This window comes from Sinocyclocheilus anshuiensis, unplaced genomic scaffold, assembly GCF_001515605.1.
Source record: "Sinocyclocheilus anshuiensis isolate Anshui unplaced genomic scaffold, SAMN03320099.WGS_v1.1 scaffold708, whole genome shotgun sequence".
Taxonomy (NCBI): domain Eukaryota; kingdom Metazoa; phylum Chordata; class Actinopteri; order Cypriniformes; family Cyprinidae; genus Sinocyclocheilus; species Sinocyclocheilus anshuiensis.
The window spans coordinates 2,046,061-2,052,060 of NW_015555881.1; the positions used below are offsets into that span (position 1 = coordinate 2,046,061).

Consider the following 6,000-nt stretch of genomic DNA (forward strand, 5'->3'; position numbering starts at 1 on the left):
AGTATTATAAATGTCAATTGTCAAAAAAATCCCTAAGGAGAAAACTATATATATATATATATATATATATATATTATTATTATTAGCCAATATTAGATGGCATATAAAAGTGTATCACTGTAGCCAACCATTATCAATATTTTTCCTTGTTTTCTGATGCCCCCTAGTGGTCATAAATCTCCTCTGCAGCATTCAGCTCTCTGTGGATCTTTGTCTGTTCACTATCGCCCTCTTGTGCATGATCAGTTAAAGACACGTGGTTTGTAACACTTGGCATTTGGGCTATTTAACTGGAAAATATATTTAATTAATTTGCGATTAAGACATAACCTCATTATGGACGTAGCAAAAAAAACACATCTGAACATATTATTTGTTGAGTTGCACTGGATTTTTTTTGTTTTAGGGTTTGGCATTGTATATAATATAGTTGATCTTACTTGATATAGTTCAGTTTTTCCCGTCTTACGGCCCTGTTGGGAATTATTTGAGCATTTAATCAGGTTAGACACCATACTGAATTTAACGTGAATGAAAACGAGGCTGTGAGGAATAGGCTTACAGTATTTATAGCCTAATGGCACGAGGTTTTGTCTACTGAAAGTATTTGTTTTTTCGTAAGCTGAACAATCTGTTGTTAAACTACAGTACCAGGGTTGCGTACAAAAACTAGCCCAATGGCTGGACATAAATAGCCCAAAAGTAACCCAATTACCATATACCAATTCTAAAAATATGATATTCCCATATCCAAAATACATATTTTTCAGTTGTTATGCAAATTGAAAACCACTATCGTAGTGATGACAAACACAGCTCAAAGGTTCCCTACCAGTCTAGTGTAGTTTTATCATTGGTAGAACATAACATATCTCAATATAAGTAGGGCTTATTTCAGTCAAAAACAATTTATGCAATATATCAAACCTTTAACTAACCCGCGGCAACAGTTTAAAAGCAGCCCGCGTACTTGGCAACCCTGAACAGTACAATTGAGCGCTCTGTTCTTTAGTCCCTCACAGCCTCGTTTTCATTCCTGTCCGACATTAAATATGGCGCTTCCCTGACTATTATGTATTCTTAAAAAGACAAGTGAAAAGTCGCCTCCCTCTACATGCCAAAAACACATGTTCACACGCACGCACACACAATTATCACTATGTTTGTGAAGGTCATCGCATGTGATGTCCTTCTTCGACACCTTTCATTCGCTTGGCCATTTTGGCGAGAACTGTTTTCATCAATAACAGCACTGCCAAGCTCAAGTCTTACACACACACACACACACACACACACACACTGACACTCAGAAGTCTCCTCACTTTATTGTAATAGTCTGTCATTAGATGGTGAGTCACGCGGGCGTCATGCCAGTCTGTGTGTGGGCAGTGGGCTCGGGCGGCACAATTTGTTGACTGTTTATTTGTCATGAATCTTTGTGTGTGTCCCGTTCAGCTGTGACACACAAACACACATTCCCACACAATACGACCACTACATGTGTGATCTGGGTCATTCCTAATGTCTTAATATTTTGGATAAAATACTAATCTGAATGTTTTTAAAGATAAAAATCATATTAGCTTGTTTTATCAGTGATCAAAAGGTTAAATTTCATGGAACAATTTAACCGTTTCAGTGGATGTTTTTCAGCATTATTTATTTATTAAAATATTGCAAACAAAACGGTAATATTTTTAGGAATACTGTTTTAAATGGTGTTTAATTTCACTTAATATCACTTTCAATACTGTACATATTTAATAAAATCTCTTGTAAAACTTTACATCTTGGTTAATAACAGAATTAAGTTTGATTATATAAAAAATTCAATTAAAATTCAATGATTTAAAAAACTCATATATACAGTGGGTACGGAAAGTATTCAGACCCCCTTCAATTTTTCACTCTTTGTTATATTGCAGCCATTTGCTAAAATCATTTAAGTTAATTTTTTTTCCTCATTAATGTACACACAGCACCCCATATTGACAGAAAAACACAGAATCGTTGACATTTTTGCAGATTTATTAAAAAAGAAAAACTGAAATATCACATGGTCCTAAGTATTCAGACCCTTTGCTGTGACACTCATATATTAGGGGGTCTGAATACTTTCCGTACCCACTGTATATATAGTTTTAGTTATTTTAGTACTTCAACTTACACTAAATAATTGAGAATTGCAATGATTTTAGTTTTATAATCATTTTAAAATCATTTATTTATAATCATTTACTTATTTATAAAATGTTTAAATTCAAAGTTACATATAGAGCACATATAAATACATACGAAGCAAGAAACAAAGAAATCTTACAAAAAGTGAGAAATAAATGAGAATTAAAAATATATCAAATGAAAAAAACTGAAATCCTGTGTAAGATAACTTTAACTCTTTATTTCTATCCTGTTTATTTTCTTGATATCTAAATAACCAAATTATAATCAATAAAACCGGAGTCTGCTATGTTCTGTTATAGAACTATATTTAAATTGTATCACAAGTGGGATTTTGAAGGTTACAGAGTTTAAATAACATGAATGACCCATCCTTTATTCCACATTTCCGCGTATCACCTAAACACAAACACAAATGGGTTGATGTAAAGACAGTTTTGCATTTGTTTTTCTCTGTGAATACTGCAGCTCCGTCCAGAGCGAGCGAGCAGAGCCAGCGGAGGGTATGCAAGGCAGTAATTAGCGAGGGAGAGCCAGCGTGATGATATTTCTGTGAGGCTGTGGCCTGCGTTTAAAAACTGAAACGTGGAATTATGCAGGACAGCCACCTCCCTTCCTTCTGCTCCATGTCCCCCTCCCAAACATAAACAACATCAGGCCCTGCGTTCAGCCACCTCCACACCTGCTCACGACAGCATCACTCGCTTGTCTGTAGATCTGAATGCCATCCAGATGAACTATCACCAGGGTTGCCAGGGTTGCGTAACAAAACTAGCCCAATGGCCAATCAATAGTAACCTGATGACTATATCCCAAATATCAAAACACAAGATATGATTTTGCCATACCTAAAATTCATATTTTACAGTCACTGTTATGTAAATTGAAAACCATTATATGGTAGTGATCATAAACACAGTTCAAAGGCTCCCTACTAGTGGCCTAAATCATGTGTCTTGGTGAGGAGGGGTGTGCGGATACTTTACCAGACTTAAAACAGGTGAAACATGAGGTGAAACTCTTGACATGAGACAGTAAGAAAGCATCCAAAACACCCTAGCAACCACCCAGAAACAGCATAGCAACACTCTAACAACCACTCAGAATACCTTAGAAACGGCATAGCAACGCCCTGGAAGCCAACATTCCTAGAAACAACATATCAACATTCTAAAACCACTCTGAACACCTTAGCAACTGCATAGCAACACTCTGGAAGCCACCTAGAACATCCTAGCAACTCCCTAGAATCCACATAGCTATGTGATAAAACACTCAGAACACTTTAGAAACTGCATAGCAACACCCAGAACTCCCAAGTAACGCCCTAGAAACCACATAGCTATGTGATAAAACATTCAGAACACCTTAGCAACTGCATAGCAACACCCTGGAAACCACCCAGAACACTCTTGCAGCTCCCTAGAAACCACATGGGAATGTGCTAAAAATACTCAGAACACCTTAGCAACTGCAAAGCAACACCCTAGAAACCACATAGCTATGTGTTAAAACACTCAGAGCACCATAGCAACTGCATAGCAACGCCATGGAAACCACACACAATATTCTAACATTATGGTGGCAAGTTTTGCACAAGCAAACACCACTCACAATTTCCTTGAAATGTAAAGGTAAAGATGCAGCCGAGTTTTTCTACCACACTACAGCAGCACACACCAGTATGTTACAGTCCAGCTCCAGAGAGATGATTGACAGACAGTGTTGAGTTTAAACGGCTGAACATTTAAACATAATTGAAGATTAGCAGGTGTTACAAACACACAAATCCTCACTCAGTGTGTGTTTGGCTCTTTAGCCAGCAGGATATATATATATTAAATAAGTAAAACAGTATGCAATATGCAATAAAGATTCCAAAAGGTCACATGACCTCTTTATATTGCATGCTTAATTTGAGTGGCATCTAGTTATCATCAGTTTTAACTCATTGCTCTCTAATTACATCTGGAAATAATCACAAATTTAAGCAAGATGTAAAAAAATCTGTACGTTTCATTCATTGCACTGGAAATTGAAGGTCAGGTGCATTGCATTGTGGGATACAGTGTGATCTGTTGTATACTGCACATTTTATATTCTAAAAAAAGTGCATAAATAAAGCATGCTGCAGAAGTAGTAAAGTAGCATGGTAGCATGCTATACTGAACATAGTTGAGAATCACTCCGCTTAATACTTTCAAAATGTGTATTGTGTGTCTGGAAGTTTGCATGCATGACAAGTTGCCCCCTGTTGGTGGTCGGCGGTACTGCGTCAGGCCCCCTGCTGCGGCCGCTGGCGGCGTCGGGCTCTGGGTGAGTGTGTGAGCACCCGTTGAGTAGGTGGGTGAGCTGGAAGAGTGTGGGAGAGGTGGTAAGGGGGCAGATGGGCTGAAGAGAGAAGTTCATGGAGGACGTAGAAGGTGTCAGGTACAGGAGAGGGAGGGTGAGAGAGACAGACAGACACACTGCTCCTCAATACACACTTTCCCATGTAGCTGAAGTCACAGATTCAATTATGTAGGTGCAGAAAAAGACGTTTTCATAAACACACACTCTTAAAAACGGATTTTTAGAGTCTGATGAGAACAGTTTAACTTTTTATTCTTTAGGAAACCATATATATGGTTTCCTAAAGAACTAGAGAAAGTTAAACTATATTTACAAAACCCAGAAACCAAAACACTGATCTGAAGAATCTATAAAACATCAAGAACTTTATTAATCTCCAAATAAAAAGAAAAAAACACCCAGCAAAATATGGTTCTTGATAAGAAACTTTGTATTTTCCCATTTTAATTATTAACATTTCATAAATAACAAAAAAAAAATTCAGATTTTCTACTGTTTAAAATTATTAATATTTCATAAACCAAACACTTATATGAAGAATCTATAAAACAACAAAAACTTTATTGATCTCCCAAGAAAAAACATATACAACAAAATATGGTTCTGGATAACAAGCCTATGTATTGATTGATTTGTAATATTACTATTTCATAAACCAAACACTTATCTGAAGAACCAATAAAACATGAAGATCTTTATTAATATCCAAGAAAAAAATCTATACTGAAAAGTATGGTTCTTGATAAGTAGCCATTTTTCTTTCTTTCTTTTCTCTGAATTTTAATATTACTAATGTTTCATAAACCAAAACACTAGTCCTTAAACACGTTGAGGTTTTGTGTGAGCGTCGTGTTCAGCATGTGTCACAGATGTTAAATGAACTCTGCTTCTGGTTAATTTCTCCTTTAATGAGAAGCTGATGCTCGTTTGAATGTCGCACTCAGTCGGACAGTCACATTTTATTGCTGTTTTCTATTACAGTTTCTGTCTGGACACCTTGTTAAGCACATATTGGCACATTTTCTGCGTGCGTGCGTGCGTGTGTGTGTGTGTGAGTGTGTGTGTGTGTGAGATCCTTCAGCAGACAGTCTTTAAACCTCCACGTCTCTGCTACTCGCAGCCAGAGGATCATGTCATCAACTTTATATGTTAAAATGACCAGATTTCCACAAACTGTCCCCCTGTTTCAGCGACCAATGTGTCTGTCTATTTGTTAAACACATTTACTCATTTCGTTACTCTTTTGTATTGTGAAAGCAGAAACAATCTGGTGCTTCATTTTTTAAGTTAGTTGCCAGACAATGACAAAAAAGAATGATTGGCAAAAACATACAACTTTTCTTTTGTGTTTTACGTTAACAGATTCTCATAAACAATAATTTGACAATTCTCAGAATAACTTAAAAGGAGTGATGTTCCTAAAAAGAAATGAGAGCACCCGACAGAAACTCAGCACACAAAAATGAG

General features: G+C 36.6%; 1 protein-coding gene across 1 annotated transcript in view; it reads right to left on the reverse strand.

Moving 5' to 3' along the window:
• Positions 1-3,913, reverse strand: part of LOC107675792 (CBP80/20-dependent translation initiation factor-like) — a 74,802-nt gene extending 70,889 nt beyond the window's left edge. The window contains exon 1 of the mRNA XM_016470253.1: positions 3,862-3,913. The gene's annotated coding sequence lies outside the window, so the exon portion shown is untranslated. The remainder of the gene's footprint in view (positions 1-3,861) is intronic.
• Positions 3,914-6,000: the final 2,087 nt, after the last annotated feature.